The following is a 23008-nucleotide window of genomic DNA, read 5'->3' as shown; positions in this document are numbered from 1 at the left end:
GACTGCTGAGACGAAAATATCAATTTGCTTAGCATTTGATTTAAATTATATCAACTAAGTTAATCTCTCTGGGTATATCATGCCAATTAGAAGTATCATTTGAGAATTCTATATGAAAGTGATTTGTAACAATGGAAAACAGAAACATTGTTACTTAATAAATACAATCTTGTAGACAAAGTTTTTTCAACTATAGGATGAATGCAGGAAGATGTAATTAAATACACGGGGTCCTAGAGTACTCTTATATGGTTTTGGGAAACAAGACATTCATCGATGTGCCTGACTGAAAGATATTGCTCAAGAGCCACATGTTGAATTAATAAACAGATGGGCTTCCCTGGTGGCGCAGTGGTTGAGAGTCCGCCTGCCGATGCAGGGGACACGGGTTCGAGCCCCGGTCCGGGAAGATCCCACATGCCGCGGAGCGGCTGGGCCCATGAGCCATGGCTGCTGAGCCTGCGCGTCCAGAGCCTGGGCTCCGGAATGGGAGAGGCCACAACAGTGAGAGGCCCGTGTACCGCAAAAGAAAAAAAAAAGAAAGAAAACAAACAGATATCTAGGTTGTAGGCTTAAGAAGAAAAGAAAAGGAAGAAATTAAGATACCCTAGTACCACTTGCGCCAGGACAGGATAGGGATTGCTGATGGCCCACCTCCCAGTTACTGCCCCCATCCTGCCTACTCCTGACTTCCACTCTCCCAAAACACTGCAGCTGCAGCAAACTGCAACCTCGGGAGAGCCATCCTAGAGACAGAGGGAGCCCTGCCCACCGCAACCCAGCACAGCAGCCACCTTTGTTCTGAGCACCTGACTTCCCGTACCATATACGCTGAAGTTCTGCTCTCCTGTGGTTACTTGACCTTTTAGGGCTTTTTTTCTTTGTAGCATAAGCATCTCAATCAGTGAGACAGAGCTAGAAGGTCATACACTCTACAATGCCTCTGAAACCGAAGCTAATAAATAGCTGAAAAATGGGTGAATGGTGGGAAAGAAAGACTCTGTGTGTGTCTATGTGAGATTTTAAACTAACGGGAAAATCATTGTAAATAGAATTCCAACAGGACAAAATCCTATCCAACAGGAAATTGTAAATAGTCCTAAGAAATAGCAAAGAACATAAACTGTTTGCAGAAAAAACTGAGGGATGACATCATCACCTCTAAAAGGACTCGGTGTCTGAAAAAAAAATAAACTGACCCATGAAGCAGAGAGATAACAGGAGCATATCTGGACTGTGTGATTCTTTGACTCATATTTTCATAGAAAGTTAAAAAAAAAAAAAAGGGTTTCAAGCATGATTCTAAGAGGGAGGAGGGAAAAAACAAACAAACCAAGTGAACATGCAGCTTCTCTTCTAGTGGAGTGACAGGTAATAAACCAATAAGCAACACAGTATATAATACAGTGACATGTAATAATAAGCACTCTAAAGAAAATGAAGTGATGGAATGCTTTTTTTACATAGGATAGTAAGGAAAGGCCTTTATGAGGAGATGGTATTTGACAAAGATCTGAATGGAGCGAGGACACAAACAGTGTGGCTATCTAGGGATAAGAGTATTCTAGGCAAAGGAAATAGCATATGCAAATGTCCTGAGGCAGGTACATGCTTGGGGAGCTCCCAAGAGAGCAGGAAGGCAAGTGTGACTCAAGAGGTGTAAGGAAAAAGGGTAGGAAATGAGATCAGAGAAGTAGGCAGGGGCCGGATCATGCGGAGTCTTGTAGGCATGATGAGGACTTTGGATTTTGTTTAAGATTAGCCATAAGCCACTGGAGAGAGTTGAACGCTGAAGTGACATTATCTGACTTTTGTGTAGAAGGATTGCGAGGGTGAGAATGAGAGCATGGAGAGTTGTTGGGTGACAATCATCTAGATATGAGATGATGGTGCCTTAGCCTGGGTAGTAAGAAGACACTGTATTTGAAGGGAGATGTTATAATAGCCTTGTTGTCAGGTTGGTCACAAGGTGTGAGACAAAGAGGAAGCATGGAAGTATTTGTTCTGAGCAACTTGGGAGAATGGTATCACCATTCACTGAGGTGAGCGTCATTCAGGAAGGAGCCACTGGGGGAGGGGAGGTGTTGAAAAGTTTGGTCTTGACTGGTTAAGAAGATGTGAGATATATATATATATATGTAATGGAATATTACTCAGTCGTAAAAAAGAAAGAAATAATGCTATTTGCAACAACATGGATGGACCTAGAGATTGTCATACTAAGTGAAGTAAGTCGGACAGAGAAAGACAAATATCACGTGATATCACTTATATGTGGAATCTAAAAAATAATACAAATGAACCTATATACAAAACAGAAACAGACTCACAGACATAGATAACAAACAAAGGTGGGGGGAGGGATAAATTAGGAATATGGGATTAACAGATACAATTACTATACATAAAATAGATAAGCAGCAAGGATTTACTGTATAGCACAGGGAGCTACATTCAACATCTTACAATGGAAAATAATCTGAAAAAAACATATATATCACTGAATCACTTTGCTGTACACCTGAAACTAACACAATATTGTGAATCAACTATGCTTCAATAAAAAATTTTGGTCTTGGACATGTTAATTTTGAAATACAAATTAGACATCCAAATTCAGCAGGCAGTAGCAATGAGATTTTATAGTGGAACATTAATAAAAATAGTGACTACAGCAAGTATTTCCACGACAGCTTCGAGGGCCTGTGTGGGGACAGCAGCAGGATAAAATAGGAACCACCTCGCAGGCAAGGAGAACCGAAGGTGAAATGGTGGCCAGCAGTTCAGAAGCCCTCATGCAGTGGTGTCAGGCACGGCATCAGCCAGGTAACAGTGGCAGCATTCGGGCAGGTAAGGGAAGGGGATTTCTCAATTGGGTACAAATAACTCCAGTGTCACACTTGTTTTCACCCTGTCTATAGATTCTGAGACCGAGGCTGTGAGGCAAAAATAAATCACTTAGGGCTTCCCTGGTGGTGCACTGGTTGGGAGTACCCCTGCCGATGCAGGGGACACGGGTTCGTGCCCCAGTCCAGGAGGATCCCACATGCCGCGGAGCGGCTGGGCCCATGAGCCATGGCCGCTGAGCCTGCGCGTCCGGAGCCTGTGCTCCGCAACGGGAGAGGCCACAACAGCGAGAGGCCCGCATACCGCAAAAAAAAAAAAAAAAAAAATCACTTAATATTTCTAAGCCTCTTCTTTTTATCTGTAAAGTAAGGAAGATAGACTAATAATACTAATAAGAACGAATAATTATTGAATATTTTTCTCTATGCTGGACCCTGTACTAATTATTTTACAAGGACTGTCTCCTTTAAATGTCACAATAACCCAGAAGACAGATGTCATTTTACAGACAAGGAAACTGAGATTTAAAGAAGTCAAGGAACTCTCCCAGGGTCACATAGCTTGTAAGCGGTTAACGGACAGAGACCAGGATTGAAATCCAGTCTGACTCTAGAGCCTGCTAAACAGTTTGACACTCAGCTCTCATGCCCTCTTAACATAGGATAAAAATGCCACCTCACATAGGTGTTACATATGACAAGGCACTCCTGAGAAGCACCGGTATGTTTAATTCAGGGTGCCTAAGGTAGTAGCAGCTGGCCAGCATCAAATGGTGTGGGGGGCTGAACGGACCATTAGGATGTCCATGTCCTAATCTCTGGAACCTATGGCTGCTGCATTATATGGCTAAAGGGATTTTGCAGATGTGATGAGACTGGGGATCTTGAGATGGGGCAATTGCCCTGGATTATCCAAGTGAAGGCAATGCCTGAAGGCAATGTGAAGATGGAAGTAGAGGAAGATTGAGATTTAAAGATGCTATGCTTTGGGAGGGAGGGAGACGCAAGAGGGAAGAGATATGGGAACATATGTATATGTATGACTGATTCACTTTGTTATAAAGCAGAAACCGACACACCATTGTAAAGCAATTATACTCCAATAAAGATGTTAAAAAAAAAAAAACCTGGTACAAGGTGACAGCAAAATAAATAAATGTTTTAAAAGATGCTATGCTGGGACTTCCCTGGCGATCCAGTGGTTAAGACTTTGCCTTCCAATGCAGTGGGTGCATGTTCGATCCCTGCTTGGGGAGCTAAGATCCCACATGCCTTGCGGCCAAAAAACCAAAACAGAAGCAATATTGTAATAAATTCAATAAAGACTTTAAAAATGGTCCACATCAAAAAAAACTTTTTTAAAAAAATAAAGATGCTATGCTGCTGGCTTTGAAGATGAAGGAAAGGTCCATGAGCTAAGAAATGCAAGAAGTGACTTGCCTGATGGTCCAGTGGTAAAGGATCCGCCTTCCAATGCAGGGGACGCACGTTTGATCCCTGGTCGGGGAACTAAGATCCCACATGCCGCGGGGCAACTAAGCCTGCGCGCCACAACTACTGAGCTCGCGCACTTCAATAAGAGAGCCTGCGTGCCGCAAACTACAGGGCCCACGTGCCCTGGAGCCCATGCACCACAATTAGGGAAGAGAAAACCCCGTGCACCACAACTAGAGAGAAACCCAACTGCCGCAACGAAGAGACCACGCCACAAGGAAAGATCCCATATGCCTCAATGAAGATCCCATGTGCTGCAACTAAGACCCAATGCGGGGGCTTCCCTGGTGGCGCAGTGGTTAAGAACCTGCCTGCCAATGCAGGGGACACGGGTTCGAGCCCTGGTCCGGGAAGATTCCCACATGCCGTGGAGCAACTAAGCCCGTGTGCCACAACTACTGAGCCCACATGCAGCAACTACTGAAGCCCACACACCTAGAACCCATTCTCCACAAGAGAAGCCGTCACAATGAGAAGCCACAACTAGAGAAAGCCTGCGCGCAGCAATGAAGACCCAACGGAGCCAAAAATAAAAATTAAATAAATTAAAAAAACACAATCAATTAAAAAAAAAAAAGGAATACAGCTCTAGGAGCTGGAAAAGGCAAGGAAACAGATTCTCCCCAAGAGCCTCCAGAAATGAACAGCCCTGCTGACACCTTGGCTTAGCCCACTGAAACCAATTTTGGACCTCTGGCCTCCAGAACTATAAGAGAATAAATCTGTGCTGTTTTTAAGCTCTCAAGTTGGTTGGAATTTGTTACAGCAGCCATAGGAAACTGATAGAACAGGGCAGCATGGCAGCTACTGGCACAGGTGATGTAGAATTGGTGAGGTGGTGAAAGTCCCTGGACGTCCTCAAGGGTAGGACAGTCTGTGAGAAAGTGCTAAGAAGTAGCCTCAAGCTTGGGATGGATGTAATTTCTAACCAGCTCATAGAAGGCGGTGCTTCCAGAAATGTCAGGAACTGGTTTCCCGCCATGAAAAGGTATGTTGAATCAAAGCAAGTTGTGTGCTGCCCAGACTTTCTTTAAGGTTAAGGACTGACACACCTGCACCAGGTGAGATTGGATCCCAGGCTTTGGGGGTGAGGCATGGCACCTTGGCTTGGCACCCAGGACCGTGCCTTGTACGTAAAGGGGCTCCAGTAAAACTGGCCTTTGTTTTCTCCTGGACAGTGTGGCTCAAAAACAAGAAACACATAGACATACAAATACATTCTCTTTCTAGATTTCTAAACAAAGCCCTGGGGAAAAAATTTCTACCCAAACTTAAAGGATTAAAGAAAGTAATGACACATAGGGAGTGGTTCTGATTCTAAGGAAATTCATGCTGTTTTTCATGCACATCCAGACTCATGAGCATTCTGCCCATAGCAGGAAAAAATGTCAGCATTAGCAAGAACAAGTTACCACTGTGTCTGATTTATCGCTGGCTCTGGGGTAACTGCAAACATATTCCGTAATAATTTCATTTTAATCAACCATTGTGTGACTTATTTAAATACCAATACACTACCTTTTTTGGAATTAAATTAAACTAATTAATTAAGTTATTATTTTTGGCTACGTTGGGTCTTTGCTGCTGTGTGTGGGCTTTCTCTAGTTGCGGCGAGCAGGGGCTACTCTTCGTTGCAGTGTGCGGGCTTCTCACTGCGGTGGCTTCCCTTGTTGCAGAGCACGGGCTCTAGGCACACGGGCTCTAGGGTGCAGGCTCAGTCGTTGTGGCGCACGGGCTTAGTTGCTCCGCGGCACGTGGGATCTTCCCAGACCAGGGATCAAATCCATGTACCCTGCATTGGCAGGCGGATTCTTAAACACTGCACCACCAGGGAAGTCCCTACACTACCATTTTCAACAGGACTATCTAAATTTCCTAAAGTTGTTCCCTATAAAGGCTGCTTGCCAAACACTGGGAGTATTGCTGATTTGCTCCCAAGGAAAGCATCATTCACAGAATGACATTGTATCATTTCAGAACTCCAAGTTTTTTAGAAAGTTTCAAGTACACTTGGTTTGAGTGACATTGAACCTAATGGGTTTTGGTACACAGTTATTAGAATTCACAAATTCAACCCCAGATACGTCATTTTTATTATTAATTTTTTCCTGATCATTAAAAACAGTGCATGTCACTGTAGAAAATTTAGGACTGCAGAAAAGTGTAGAATAGGAAAATACAAGTCAGCCATAACAGAACCACCTGGATACAGAACTATTAGCATCTTACTGAATTTTTTAATATATTTTATTTCAAGACAATTTTTAAACGTTTATATACTAATGTGTGTGTGTTTTCTTTTTACAACATTCAGAACATACCGAAAAACTACAACCTGAATTTGTATTGTACCACAAACATTCTCCCAGGTCATTAAATATTCTTGAAAAAAATCTGAGTTTACTGGTTGTATCACATGGATTTACCATACTTATTAATGATTTTACATGATTGGATTTTAGATTGTTTTTCCAAGATTCAATTATGAGTCTTGTACTTAAACATTTATGACAACTTCTAATCATTTCACTAGCTAAATTCTTAGAATTACTGGGTTAGAGGATAGTAATTTTTAAAGGTCCTGATACAGAAAGGTAATAACAGTTTATATTTCCACCAAACTTATACCCATTCTGAGTATTATCTTGTTTACATTAAAAACTAAGACTCAAGAACAAACAGAAAGACTCCAACAGTCATAAACATGCACATGTCAGATCGTAAGTACATCTACCTTTCCTGAACAGACAACTGAAATTTCCGCCTGAACAGACAATTGGAATTTCTAGCAAAGTTTCACATTTACAGTTTTTAAAAAGCAGTGTTTTCCTTCTTACTTCTTTTCTGGTGTGTGTGTGTGTGTGTGTGTGTGTGTGTGTGTGTGTGTGAGTGTGTGTGTGTGTGTGTGTGTGTGTGTGTGTGTTTCCAATGAGCGTCTATAACTTTTAGAATCAGGAAAACAAATCCTAAGTTAAAAACCTGAGCATACTCAATAGTTGTATGAAGACTTGCTGAATTAGTACACCTATGTATACACATCTTTCAGTAATAGAACACAATCAGAATATTTGCTTTCCTTACCTGTCAAATGGGATCCAGTGAAAGAAAGACTCTATTTTGTGTGTTTGTTATTCTTTTGTTTAGTTTACCAGAAGGATTTTTAACAGAAAGAAAACAATGCAATTGGAACAGTTAAAAGAGGCACTGCCTTAGATAGTGTTGCTTGAGTTTCTTTGCTCAGAATGGAAGGGAAAATGATCTTTTTCTATTAAAAATCCCCAAAGATTCCTTTACCCCTCCACCTGCCCCTACCTCTTCTACCATCTCTTTTCTCCTCTACCCATCAGACTTTTGAAAGTTGTCTACACTTACTGGAAGGCTTCACTTCCTCAGCCTCCTCTTCAGTTCATAGCTGCATCATAGCTCTGTCCCAACCATTCTGCTAAAACATGATTTTCAAGAGCAGTCAGTGACTTTCTATTGAGAAATCCATTGATTACATTTGTCCTTATTTTAGTGGATCTTTCTGCTGAATGTATTGCTGGAGACTACTTCTTCCTTAAAATTCTCAACCCTTGGCTTTGGTGACACCGTATTTTCCTGAGGCTTCTTAAGCCCTTCTAATCCTTTCTTCTTGGCCACCTTCCTAACCACTGCCCACTCCATAGCTCTCGATATTCTCTCATTTTCCCACTAGCTCTCTTCTCTTTTTGCTCTACGTGTCCTCCCTGGCAGACCTCACACACTCTTACAGTTGTAACAGATACCTGAATGCCAAGTCTCCCAAACCGATACCTCCCTAAAGCCTCAGACACACAAATCTGTCTGTTCAACTTATCCATTGAAATCTACCACCACAGACACGGCCAGCGAATTGACTGAAATCGGTCTTTGACTGACTTTTCCTCCTTTGTTAATCGTATTGCTTTCTTTCACTTAACTTCATATTTCGATTTTCCCTTGCTCAGTTTTTGATAATATGCCTGGGTGATTAGTTAGGATGATTTCTCAACATCATAAAATGCTGTGGAAAAATACACATATTTGGTGTATGTGGTTTCCCAGTTTTCAGCGACACAATAATCACTTTTCATTAGGAAGATATACTTTTTCAAAGACTTGTGCAAAAACATATCAGGTTGCCTTTTGGTGCAAGAAGCAGGAATTTATTAAAGTGAGATATAAAGGCATGCTTGTGCGCATGTGCCTCTGACCAACATATCTTATTCAGGTTGGGTGGGGGTTGGCTGTGTTTTCTAACTCAAGGAATGGACTTCTTATGAAAGGTCATCTGTCTAATGCACCCAGCCTTGTCAACTAAAAGTGCTAGCCATCTTATTTCTGTCTCTTTGAAGCACTCCAGCAGACATAGCTCTAAGAGCTGATAAGATATTCCATGCCGTAAGACTCCAGTAGGATAAAAACTCCCCTCTCTTCAGAACTGTTTTAAAAATTCTGACCTGCAAGAAAAAGAAGAAAAAATCCTGGACAATAGTAAATTCAACATCATGTAAGGTCTGAATGTTAACAATTCACTTTAATTATTTGCATATATTTAGCACATCATTTGACGGCTTTCACATGCCTGCTACAGCACGCAGCATCCTTTTGCCTTAAAGCCAAGATACATTTGGATGTCTGTAGGCCCACTCTTCACTTTTAGGAGGAAGGAGATTCTTTAGAATCTGCTCTATTCATGTGTTTGTAATAAACCATCTCTCCTAGTCTTCCTTTTATAGCCTATTAACATAAATGACCCCCACCCTTTATTACTATCCACCTTCTAGGAGACATGTAGAGTTCCTCTCTTGAGTGAAGATCTCTAAGTTGGGAATTGACATTATTATGCATTTGGCAATGTTATTCTTTCAGTCAGTCAATAAATTTTTTTGAACACTTGCTATGTTTCAGGCATTGTTCTGAGAACTTCAGATTTGGCCTTGAGACAAAGACACGAGGTCTGTTCTCATAGACGTTAAATTTCTGGGGGAGGGGTATGATTTCAGTCAATTAAAAAATTGAGTGAATAAGATAATTTCAGGTATTGCTATGAAGAATATATAGCCCAGTAATGTGCTACAGAGTGTGGCGGCAGGGGGGCTACTTCAGATTTGATGCCAAGGGAAGGCTCTCTGAGCAGGGGGCCTACAAAGGTAAGCCACCCCTCACTCCCAGCCTGGTCTGACAAGGAGGGATTGAGAAAAACTAGCTGAACTTCCCTATGAAATACACTAAAAACTTTCTCAGTGACAGTGGGGATGGGAAGTAATCTTAGGGAGATTCTTTGATGTGAACTGGTTTTTTTCTTCTCTGCCCACTTCTGACTGGAGCCAGGACAGATGTCAGAGTCCTGGATTTCAGGAAGCAGACACAGTGTATTTGTTTCCTAAGGCTGCCATCATAAATTACGACAAGCTGGAACAACGGAAATTTAGTCTCTCACAGTTCTGAAGGCTAGAAGTCCAAAATCAAGTTGTTAGCAGGGCCATGTTCCCTCCAAAGACTGTAGGGAAGGATTCTTCTTTGCTTCTTCATAGCTTTTGGTGGTTGCCAGTAATCCTTTGTGTTCCCCTTGGCTTGCGGCAGCATGACTTTAATCTCTGCCACAGTTTTCACATAGCCTTCTCCCCTGTATCTCCTCTGTGTCTGTTTTTATTAAAAAATAAATATTTTTAATAAAAATTTCCCTCTTTTTATAGATACTGGTCATTGGATTTAGGAGGCCCTACCCTAACCCAATAGGACCTCATCTTTTTTTGTTTGTCTTTGTTTGTTTGTTTGTTTTTGCGGTACGCTGGCCTCTCACTGTTGTGGCCTCTCCCGTTGCGGAGCACAGGCTCCACAGGCGCAGGCTCAGCGGCCATGGCGCATGGGCCCAGCCACTCCACGGCACGTGGGATCTTCCCGGACCGGGGCACGAACCCGTGCCCCTGCATCAGCAGGCGGACTCTCAACCACTGCGCCACCAGGGAAGCCCAGGACCTCATCTTAAATTGATCACATCTGCAAAACCCTACTCCAAATAATGTCATATTCACAGGTTCTGGGTAGACACGAATTGGGGAGGAGGGGAAAATATTCAACCCACAGCGGAGTCAGCTGGAACTGTCATCAGTGGGAGGAAACGTACCCCAGTAACTTGATGTCATCCAGGGACTAAAGAAGAAGGAAAACTGCGGGGACCGCCTGAGAAGCATGGTCTGCAGAGTCTTGGAACAATGTTATTTAGTATATAATTTTAACTTTGCTTCCAGTGTCATCAATCCCTTCTGTCATCCTCAAGAATTGAGTTAGGTGTGGGTGGGTCTTCGGGCCTCGGTGGGCGGGTGCCGGGGCTTCACCTCCAAGGCGGGTCCCCGGGTAGAGGCCAGAGTGTCTAGGCGGGTGCTGAAGGGCGGCGGGAGGTGGTGTGGGCACCACACATGACCCACACCCTCCGCCTTATCCCCGCCCCCTGCCCCACCCAAGGAAGTGGGCCAGATCCTGGAGCCGCTAGCGCTTGCGCACTGTGGCAGCCGAGAGGCCGCAGCACGGCCAGAGAAAGCCATCGCGTTCGCCTACAGGCTCTGCGCCGTGGACACGGACGGGGTGGAGCCCGTGCAGTCAGTCCTGGAGGATGGATGTCTGTGCTTAAGATCTGACAATGTGGCAGAAGGCAACTGTGCCAAAGAACTGCTACAAAACTCCCGTCGAGATGTGGAGTATTTTGTGGCCCCCCAGGTCGTATGTCTTGACCAAAGCTAGATGGAAAAGAGCCCCTCTCACACTGCTGAGGACCTATTCTGCAAAGGGGCGCCCTATGAACACGTGGAAGGGCAACGACTATTTTGTTATTATGAACACGAGTGTTCCCGCTCTCTTCAGTCACCTGAAAAAAGTGATGGTTAGGGATCTTTTAGTAACTAACTCTTCTGAAGACAGAATTGGGAAAGATCTAGCTAAAACAAGGCAAAGAGTCCCTGATGCCAATGGAAGTAGAAGGTATTGCCAGTTTCCAAGAAAATGGATCAAGTGTTTACTCACAGGCTGTTCAGTATGGAAGGCTTTATCCCCTCCCCAAAGACGGTCTAGCAAACGGCACTTAAGTGAATTCTTCTACTCATGTAACTGTTAGACATTGCCTCTGATCACTATGTGACAACCTCAGTTGTCCCTTTCAGTTGCTGTTTCCATCGACTTGAGCAGCCTTTTATCTTTACTGAACACACTAAATTTGTTCCTGGGTACCCACTGTATTCCAAGCAGAGGGCTGACTTTCTGCTAAAGTTAAAGGAGTAAGGAGGCAGCTTTGGGAGGTGATGTGTACGTTTACGGCCTTCATCGTGGTGACTTCATGCGTGCGTACTTAACCCCAAACTCACTGACTTGTATACATTAAATAAGTACAGCTATTTACAGGTCAACTATATTTCAGTAAAATGGTTTAAAAAGAATTGAGTTAAATTTGTTAAACCTCCAAAGCCTCTTAGGAGTTGTTTCAGGAGGTGGCTCAGAGTAGTTGAGTCCATGATTAAGCAAAGTGGTTGAGGAGATCACAGCAGCCCAGAGAGGCAATTGCCACACAGTGGGTTGATCAGCAGTCTCGACCTGAGATGACAACGAAAACCAGGACTACCTGGGTGTCCTCAGAAATGTTTGCTGACAAAATCTTTAATGATGCAGGCTTCATTCACCCAGCCAACAACATTCCTCAAATACCTGCCATATGCCAAGTACCTTGCTGGTGTTGGGAAAAATGCTCAGCAACAGGAAGCTGGTCCCTCCTCTTGAGAATTTCACTGTCATCAAGGAGGGTGAGAATTTGAAAGATGGTGTTATTTGGATACAAAGGAAAATGTGACCCCAGGAAGCTGAATTGAGGACATGACTTACACTGATTATAAAGTGAGGGACAGCACAACAAACGTTTGTTGATTGCCTCCCACGTCAGGTGCTGTGCTGGGTACCAGCGTCCAGAAGCAGCATCCTCCCTACTCCCCTTCCTTTAGCTTCTCCTTCACTGTTCCGTGGAATCTTTAGACACAACAAATCTATAAGACATTGATATCCCTATGACCTTCCCCAAACAATTCCTTTTTGTGTGCTTCATTTGGAAATAGCCCTGTAATAGTATCAAATACCAAACACTTGATCACTCAGCATTCCAGCCTGAAAAACCCAAATCAATGTCCCTCTCGTTCATTTCGATTTAACCCCCATGGCACAAAGACACATGGCACAGTGTCCAAAGCAAAGTAGACGTTCATTCACATTTACAACTACTCTGCACCAGGCACTGACCAAATGTTAGTTCCCTTTTCCTTCCTAAATAAGTATCACAGGTTTGCTTGTTGGTCACAGCAATGAGTTTAGTATAAAACAAATAAAATTCTGATGAGTGATCTCACTATAATTTAGCCAAAGAAAGAATCACTGTAGTTTAGAATTTCAGAAAAGTTATACCTTCTCAAGATCTTAAGAGAACCCATCTCCAGCTTTTCTTTAATGTTGAATTTCCCTCCAGGCATAGTTCCTGTTATGTAAACCTCTTGTCTTCTCTCCCTTCTTGCCTTCTCCTCTGATCCCCCGTCCAAGATAGAGAGTCACTCACTATTAAGTTTGGTCAACTACAGGCAACTTGTAATACTTTTGTCTAAATAAAAGTTAGATGGGCAGTTTACATCTATCTTATAAGAGCTTCTAGAAATCAATGTCTAAGCCATCACTTGTGAACATACCTGATCTGACGTGGCTCACTTTTCTTTTACAATTATGGACACCACGACATTTTGGAGTGTGATGGAAGACCAGGGTTTCGGGGTCAGGTGTAGTTTTGAGTCCCTATTCTTCCATTTGCTGCCTGAGTGAACATAGGCAAGTTCCTTAATTTTTTTCAGCTGAAAATCATAGCTATATTTTTGGACTATAGTGAGAACTAGAAACAATCTATGAAAACTGTCTGGCAAATAATAGGCACTGAATTCGTGGAAGCTACTCCTATTATTCTAGTCATGTCCAGTAATCTACATAATCTCTTGGATCTATTTATGGTGGCTTCTGACATTTCTACTTTTGCTTTTTTTTACATTGGCTATGAATGTACTTGTAAAAAATAAACCTGGTGTCTTCCAAATGCAAGGGGGGAAAACCCAATGAAGATTACATTACATAAAATTGAGTGTCCTGGAATTCAAGCTGTGAGATACTAAACAGATTACCTACCATGGACTGGTGGTGAGGTCATAGCTGAAAATAATTTGGCAGAGTTAAACCAGACTAGCACACACTTCTGAATTGGCACATAGCACAAAATGTAGCTGTCCTATGCCCAAATAAAGAGGTTGACTCATGCCGTCTGGGTGAAACATCTGAGGAACAAAGTGATATCATCCGAGGAGGGAGGCTGACTTCATTCTGCAAATGTTTCTCGTCTGTCTGGTTTTGGGCTTGGGACTTCTGGGGCTCCTATGTCTCATGATTTCCATCGGTTGCTCTTAAACTCACCCCTCCTTGAGGGAGGCAACATCAGCTCCTGCCTAACTTTAAATTTCCTGTATGATATAAATATTTTTTCCATGTCTGGCACAGTATCTGGTTTCCACTCTGCTCATTCTGTTGAAACTGGTCTCAGAAGGGTTGCTAAAAATAGTCTAGTTGCCCCATCCAATGGATTCTTTTAAGTTTCCTTCCCACTGGAACTGTGCGCTGTGGTTGACACGTAGGTCAACTCTTCTTCCTCGCCCCTTTCTTTGCTTCCTTATATGTCTCACGATTCTCTTGATTCTGAAGATCACTTCTTCCAAGGCTTCTTCACTTGTTTCTCTTCTACAGCTCACCCTTAGATGTTCTCCAGAGCTATCATTCCAGCCTCCTCTCTGACCACAGGCCCCCTTGGCAAGCTCATCTCCCCTCTTCCCTGATCTCAATCACTGCTTCTGCAACAACCTTCTCCAGACCAAACCTGGACAGGTCACTGCCGCAACTGAGAACCTTCCATTTTTGCTGTTGCTTTCAGGATAGAGTCCACACACTCTAGGAAGACTGTTGCCTCCTTTATTACCTGGATTAGCAAATCTTCTGACCTTCATCTCCCACCGTGGAGCTTCTCTGCCTCGGGTCATGTTGCTTCTCTGTTTCTCTACCCGCTGCCTCCAAAAATCTTATAGATCCTCTAAGATCCCATTCAAGTGCCACTTCTACAAAGTCTTCCTTAGCAGCTTCCTCCCTGCCACCCCAGTGGAATTAGTGGCTTCCTTACCACGTAACATTTTTGCATACTACTAGTGGAGCTCTTACCACATTTTGTTACTGTCTGTTCTACACTTATTTGTCTGTTCCTGTAGATGGTGATTTCTTGAGAGCAGAGATATTACCTTCTTTGTTTTATTATTATTCACTCCACCCAGCACAGTGCCTTGAAGATAATTACATTCTCAAGAAATACTTCTCCGTTTGAACTGAATCTATTTTTCAAAAATCAGTCTTAGGTCAGTTGCTTTGCTACTTGCAACAGAAGAGAGAGAGACACAAACTCTGCCACGCACTCAATGTATGTTAGGCCATATTGGACTTTCTTGGCAAAACTCTTTTCCACACTCTCTATATATAATTTAACTGTGGCCAAAAGAAAGGTGTGTTCCATGCTTTTTTATGCACAACCAACTCCCAGGTCAGCTAAATTCCAATGCAGAATCATCAGAAAGAACAAACATGTCTAATCTACTCTGTGTGAATAAAGGGCATCCTCCATTAAGTTGAGTAAGCCCTTCTAGAACACCAGGGTATCATTTGGTAAACTTCTTCTCCTAGGAGATTAAATAGGGCCTGGATATATGTTATAATAAATGCACATAAGCTCTAATTTTGTTCAGCAAAATAAATGGTTGCTTAAGATTAAGACTGGATCAACTCAAATGTATCATGTAGCCAATCCAGACAGAAATAAAGCTCATGATAATGGTTGTGAAGAGCACAGTTTTTCTGCTTTCATCTGCTCCATTCAGTCAAGATCTACTTCAACAATGATCTCTGTATAGGAATATCTAGTTAAGTTCTTTAGCTCAGGATTTCATAAAGGCAACAGAAAAAATCTGTGAATGACTGAATTTCTACTGCTTAATAAGGGTGCATACAATGTATATGTGTCTATAAAATAATGGATAACATGTATTAAGCAATAGCATGTATATGTAAAGCCCTGGCTGTGTATCTTATATGGATTATCTCATTTCCTCACAGTAACCATATGAGGGGAACTGTTATTATCTCCATTTTAAAGATGAGGAAACTGAAGGCCAAAAGGTCAAGTAACTTCCAAGTGTTACAGAGCTACTGCACAGTCAGCTGGGAGTCAAAGACTGAACCTGACTCCAGCAAATTTAGGGGATAGAAAGAGACTTTTGATGTCAGTTACTAGCACCTGTTTATGAAGGGAAGGATGATGACCCATAAGCCATGTGAACAAGGAAACATTGTCGATCAGGTCTCAATCTTTATGCACTTTCTTCCAGCCCAGGCTTTATCAGTTACAGGTTCAGAAGACTTTATTTCTTTTTGAAGTGGAAAAGGAGATAGGAAAGGGAGAGATGCCGAGGAAGTGAAAGTATATGAATGCACATTTTCCTGCTCAAACCTAGCTTATAACTGTGTGTGGATAAGTGGAGGCTGTGCTCAAAATCCCTTAGGACCTTGACAGTGGGTCTGATTTCACCTTAGCAGAAACAATTCCACCTTTGCCTGGCTCTCTCCTCCACTGCCCCAGGGGAGCTCTGCAGCTTGGAGCCCAGGGGACTGTAGTACAAGATGGTCAAGCACTGCCATGCAATCACTTCATTTATATGGTCATTTCTTTTGTAAAGTGACATTTCTCTTTCACTTTTTCCTGTGTCTACTAGAAAAATACTCCCATATCCCTTTTGAAGTGGAAGAGTCAAAATATTGAATTGTATCTCTAAGAATAAATGTTACCAGTTCTCAAACAAATCACTTCAAGGCTATCATTTAAAATAGAATTGCAATTATTATTAAATGCAATAATTGATGCATGGTATTAGCTAAAAACTGCATTTAAAAAAATCTTAGATGGATTATTAATGAGCAATAATAATAATGGTACAGCAAAATACAAAGCATTTGACAGCACACTGTATTGCTGAGGGTGTGGGAAAACAGACATTCTTGTGTATTACTGGTAGGCGTAGCAATGGATGATGATTTTCATAGACAGCAATTTTGAAATAACTACTGAAATTACAAATGCATTTACAGATGATTCATAGGTGATTCACTGTAGCTTTGTTTTGTAACAGTGAAATACTACAGCCTAACTATCCATCAACAAGGTATATACAATGTAAACCTAAAAAGACTGAAGAAGCTCTGTTAGTGACATGGAATGATAGTTGGGGTGTGTGTGTGTGTTTATACCATGGTGTGCTGGTAAATGTTCAACTACCAGCTCCCCAAGTGTAGTTCCATGAATGATGGTTGACAAGTAAAGTGAAAGGGAAACAATGAAGTTGTATTCTGGGGCTTCACTGGTTCCTCAGTGCTGTGAGTGACTTCTTTGCCGGACTGGATAATAATTTCAAATATTGGAAGAATATTTCTTTAATTTTTTATTATATTCACAATGACAAACATTTAGGTTTAATTTGTATTATTAACATATTTACCATCATTTTCTTAAGTCTAGACAATCACTGAAACAAAAAATTAAGTACTGATTGTATCATATTCTGATTTCTGTGGTGGAAATACTCCCACTGTGGCCAATTTCAAGCTACAAATGTGACATCACTGAATACAGAGTTGCAAAGAGATGCACGCACCTGCATGAACGTCATTATACAGCATTTACACCTTTCAGATACAGTAGATGCAAATAATCTCACAACACACATATAATAGAGAAATGTAGTAAAATAATTAGGAAGTGATGAAATTTTAGTGTTTATTATCTGTTATAATTTATTTAATTGTAAGTTTCTTTTATTTATTTTAAAACAGTGGCTGTGTTTGATAGCCAGCACACAAAACTCCTGAAAATTTAACAATCGGCTCTGATGAGTTGGTATGAGCTGGCACCAGCATACCGCGAGGTATACAATTAGATAGTTTCCACAGGGAAACAGAAAACACACTTAGATGAAAATCTGAAGAAAATTTGGGACTTCCCTGGTGGTCCAGTAGTAAAGAATCCGTCTTCCAATGCAGGGGACACGGGTTTGATCCCTGGTCGGGGAACTAAGATCCCACATGCCGCAGAGCAACTAAGCCCACGCACCACAACTATTGAGCTCACATGCCTCAACGAGACATCCCGTGTGCCACAAGCTACAGACCCCATGCACTCTGGAGCGTGCAAGTCACAGATGCTTGAGCACTGGAACGAAAGATCCTGCATGCTTCAACGACCTGACACAGCCACCCCCGCAAAAAATAATAGAGAAAAAAATCTGAAGAAAATTTATTGAAGGGTGTGATCAAGGTTAAGGAAACACAAAGAGAGGCTGACAAATCTGTGAATATCCAAAAAAAGAATTTTACACTTTAAGTGAGTGAATTGTATCGTATGTGAATTACACCTCAACAAAGCTGTTTTTAAAAAAGAGAAAGATGCTGAGGCCCCCAGGGACCATCAGTGGCAGGAAGCCACCATCATCCCTAAGTCTCATGGGGCAAGAAGACGGAAGGGTGTTATCAGAGCCTGTGTGAGATAAAGACCCAGAGGAGGCACTCCCAGCAAGAGCTGCAATGGTAGAGGGATTCAGCCACTGCCCCAACAGTAGCTCAGAAGAAGAAAAGGTCAGTGGTGGTGGTCATGGGGAATAACCCAACCTTTTTCCTCTCCTGCCCTTCAATCTACTGATGCCTCACATTGACCAAAATCAGCTCTAAGTCAGAGGATAAGGCAACCTGGGTGCTATTTGCCTACAGGTCAACTCCCTGACCACAGAGCAGATCCATAAAAGGTAGATAATGAATCTGAGGGCAAACAGAGAATATACACACACACAAGTATTTGCTAATAAGGTATATATAGAGAATATTTCTGGAAGAAACACAAGAAAATTGTTAACACTGGTTGGCTCCCAGGGAAAGAGAAAGATCGAAGGATATAGACTTTTTCACTCTATAACATTTTATAGCTTTTGAATTTTGAACCCTGTGAATGTATCACCTATTTCTAAAAATAAATAACATTTACATTTAAAAAATGAAAATAAATTTAAAAACAAGGAAGTCTGTGGTAGTCATTAAGTTGTTCATGAATAGCCTGATACTTACTTTTCTCCTGCGTGCAGAGTAGAACCGTAATTCTCTATGCCTGTTGAAGTTAGGTGTGACTACATGTCTTACTTGAAGAAGAAAATATGAGCAGAACTAATGTGCATCACATCAGGCAGGAGCTTTAAGAGCCAGTGCATGTATTGCCACTTTCTCTTTTTCCCGTCTTATAGATCATGGAAGCATCATGGCACCCCTGTGAGCCAGAGTCCATGACATACAAGGAGTAGACACCCTCCCTCCTACCCCACTACACTAACGTTGGACTTGTAGCATGAGTGAGAAATAATCAGTGTTGTTTTAAATTACTGAGATTATGGGATTGCTTGTTACCACAGCATAAACTGCCCTATCCTTGCTGATAAAAAATGGAACCAGATGACTCCTGGCATTATTTCCAAGTAAAAAATATTTTAAAGAATATTTAAATTTAGCCTCTTGTATTAAAAACAATACACATATTTACACCCATGGAAATACCACTGATTTTTTTTTGGGGGGGGGGCCATGCGGCTCGTGGGATCTTAGTTCCCCAAACAGGGATTGAACCCAGGCCCTCAGTAGTGAGAGCGTGGAGCCCTAACAACTGTTCCACCAGGGAATTCCCAAAATATCGTTGATGTTAATGACAGTATGAATGTTGATTTGTGAATATTAATTCTAAGCTTAAATTTGGCAATTTATAACAAAACCTCAAAAATGCATACCTTTTGAAAAAACAATTCTACTCCTAGGAATTAATACTAATGAAATAATCAATAATAATGGCTAAATGTTACTGAACAATTATTATGCACCAGGCACTCTTCTAAGTGCTTTGCACTAATTAATTTAGAATGCTTATAGCAATCCTATTATGTAAGACATTATTATTATTACCTACTATTGTTATTACACTTTTACACAAGGAGACTGAGGCTTAGAGAAGTTGAGCAACTTGTAAAAAATTATATAATGGAGGACCTTCAAGATGGTGGAGGAGTAAGACGTAGACATCAGCTTCCTCCCCACAAATACATGAAAAATATACCTAGGGCTTCCCTGGTGGCGCGGTGATTGGGAGTCCGCCTGCCGATGCAGGGGACACAGGTTCGTGCCCCGGTCCGGGAGGATCTCACATGCCACGGAGCAGCTGGGCCCGTGAGCCATGGCCGCTGAGCCTGCACGTCCGGAGCCTGTGCTCCGCAATGGGAGAGGCCACAACAGTGAGAGGCCCGCGTACCACACACACACACACACACACACACACAAAATCTACATGTGGAACAACTCCTACAGAACACCTACTGAACGCTGGCAGAAGACCTCAGACCTCCCAAAAGGCAAGAAACTCCCCACGTACTTGGGTAGGGCAAAAGAAAAAAGAATAAACAGAGACGAAAGAGTAGGGACGGGACCTGCACCAGTGGGAAGGAGCCGTGAAGGAGGAGAGGTCTCCACACACTGGAAGCCCCTTTGCAGGCGGAGACTGCGGGTGGCGGAGGGGGAAGCTTCGGAGCCACGGAGGAGAGCGCAGCAACGGGTGCTGAGGGCAAAACGGAGAGGTTCCCGCACAGAGGATCGGTGCTGACCGGCACTCACCAGCCCGAGAGGCTTGTCTGCTCACCCGCCGGGGCGGGCGGGGGCTGGGATCCGAGGCTCGGGCTTCGGAGGTCGGATCCCAGGGAGAGGACTGGGGTTCGCGGCGTGAACACAGCCTGAAGGGACTAGTGCGCCACAGCTAGATGGGAGGGAGTCCGGGAAAAAGTCTGGAGCTGCCGAAGAGGCAAGAGACCATTGCTTTGGGGTGTGCAAGGACAGGGGATTCAGAGCACCACCTAAACGAGCTCCAGAGACGGGCATGAGCCGCGGCTATCAGCGCGGACCCCAGAGACGGGCATGAGACACTAAGGCTGCTGCTGCCGCCACCAAGAAGCCTATGTGCGAGCAGAGGTCACTATCCACACCTCCCCTCCCGGGAGCCTGTGCAGGCCGCCACTGCCAGGGTCCCGGGATCCAGGGACAACTTCCCCGGGAGAACGCACGGCACACCTCAGGCTAGTGCAACGTCACGCTGGCCTCTGCCGCCGCAGGCTCGCCCTGCACTCCGTGCCCCTCCGTCCCCCCGGCCTGAGTGAGCCAGAGCCCCTTAATCAGCTGCTACTATAACCCTGTCCTGTCTGGGCAGGGAACAGACACCCTCAGGTGACCTACGGACAGAGGCAGGGCCAAATCCAAAGCTGAACCCCAGGAGCTGTGCAAATAAAGAAGAGAAAGGGAAATCTCTCCCAGCAGCCTCAGGAGCAGTGGATTAAATCTACACAGTTAACTTGATGTACCTGCATCTCTGGAATACCTGAATAGACAAGGAATTATCTCAAAATCAAGGTGGTAGACTTTGGAAACAACTGTATACTTGGGGTTTGCTATATGCGACAGACTAGCTTCTGCTTTTTATGTTTATCGTAGTATAGTTTTTAGCGCTTGTTATCATTGGTGGATTTGTTTGGTTGCTCTCTTTTTTAAAATATTTTTTATTTTAATAATATTTTTCTATTTTTTTATTTTAATAACTTTATTTTACTTTATTTATTGTTTTTTCTTTCTTTTTCTTCCTCCCTTTTCTTCTGAGCTGGGTGGCTAACAGGGTCTTGGTGCTCCAGCCAGGTGTCAGGCCAGAGCCTCTGAGGTGGGAGAGCCCAGTTCAGAACACTGGACCCCATGTAATATCAATTGGCGAGAGCTCTCCCAGAGATCTCCACCTCAACACTAAGACCCAGCTCCACTCACGACCAGCTAGCTCCAGTGATAGACACCCCATGCCCAAAACTAGCAAGACAGGAACACAAACCCACCCACTAGTTACCAAAAGACATACACTGGCAGAATGGATACAAAAACAAGACCTGTATATATGCTGTCTACAAGAGACCCACTTCAGACCTAGGGACACATACAGACTGAAAGTGAGGGGATGGAAAAAGATATTGCATGCAAATGGAAATCAAAAGAAAGCTGGAATAGCAGTTCTCATATGAGACAAAACAGACTTTAAAATAAAGACTATTACAAGAGACAAAGAAGGACACCACATAATGATCAAGGGATCAATCCAAGAAGAAAATATAACAACTGCAAATATTTATGCGCCCAACATAGGAGCACCTCAATACATAAGGCAAGTTCTAACAGCCATAAAAGGGGAAATCGACAGTAACACAATCATAGTAGGGGACTTTAACACCCGACTTTCACCAATGGACAGATCATCCAAAATGAAAATAAATAAGGAAACACAAGCTTTAAATGACACATTAAACAAGATGGACTTAATATTTATAGGACGCTCCATCCAAAAACAACAGAATACACTTTCTTCTCAAGTGCTCATGGAATATTCTCCAGGATAGATCATATCTTGGGTCACAAATTAAGCCTTGATAAATTTAAGAAAATTGAAATCATACCAAATATCTTTTCCAACCATGATGTTATGAGACTGGATATAAATTACAGGAAAAAAACTGTAAAAAATACAAACACATGGAGGCTAAACAATATGCAACTAAATAACCAAGAGATCACTGAAGAAATCAAAGAGGAAATAAAAAAAATACCTAAAAACAAATGATAATGAAAACACGATGACCCAAAACCTATGGGATGCAGCAAAAGCAGTTCTAAGACAGAAGTTTATAGCAATATAATCCTACCTCAAGAAACAAGAAAACTCTCAAATAAACAACCTAACCTTACACCTAAAGCAAATAGAGAAAGAAGAACAAAAAACGGCCCAAGTTAGCAGAAGGAAAGAAATAACAAAGATCAGATCAGAAATGAATGAAAAAGAAATGAAGGAAACAATAGCAAATATCAATAAAACTAAAAGCTGGTTCTTTGAGAAGATAAATAAAATTGATAAGCCATTAGCCAGACTCATGAAAAAAAGGGAGAAGACTCAAATTGGTAGAATTAGAAATGAAAAAGGAGAAGTAACAACTGACACTGCAGAAATACGAAGGATCATGAGAGTTTACTACCAGCAACTATATGCCAAGAAAATGGACAACCTGGAAGAAATGGACAAATTCTTAGAAAAGCACAACCTTTTGAGACTGAACCAGGAGGAAACAGAAAATATGAACAGATCAATCACAAGCACTGAAATTGAACTGTGATTAAAAATCTTACAACACACAAAAGGCCAGGACCAGATGGCTTCACAGGAGAATTCTATCAATTCTATCTAATATTTAGAGAAGAAAAAACACCTATCCTTCTCAAACTCTTCCAAAATATAGAAGAGGGAGGAACACTCCCAAACTCATTCTACAAGGCCACCATCACCCTGATACCAAACCCAGACAAAGACATCACAAAAAAAGAAAACTATAAGCCAATATCTCTGATGAACATAGATT

At 42.4% G+C, this 23008-nt stretch overlaps 1 pseudogene; it reads left to right on the top strand.

Moving 5' to 3' along the window:
* Positions 1–2768: 2768 nt before the first annotated feature.
* On the top strand, positions 2769–11113 carry LOC112391731 (glutamyl-tRNA(Gln) amidotransferase subunit C, mitochondrial-like; annotated as a pseudogene).
* Positions 11114–23008: the final 11895 nt, after the last annotated feature.

The sequence above is a fragment of the Neophocaena asiaeorientalis genome, unplaced genomic scaffold, assembly GCF_003031525.2.
Source record: "Neophocaena asiaeorientalis asiaeorientalis breed wild unplaced genomic scaffold, Neophocaena_asiaeorientalis_V1.1 scaffold150, whole genome shotgun sequence".
NCBI lineage: Eukaryota > Metazoa > Chordata > Mammalia > Artiodactyla > Phocoenidae > Neophocaena > Neophocaena asiaeorientalis.
Note: the sequence above shows the minus strand (reverse complement) of the source record. Positions and strands in the feature narration are given on the sequence as shown.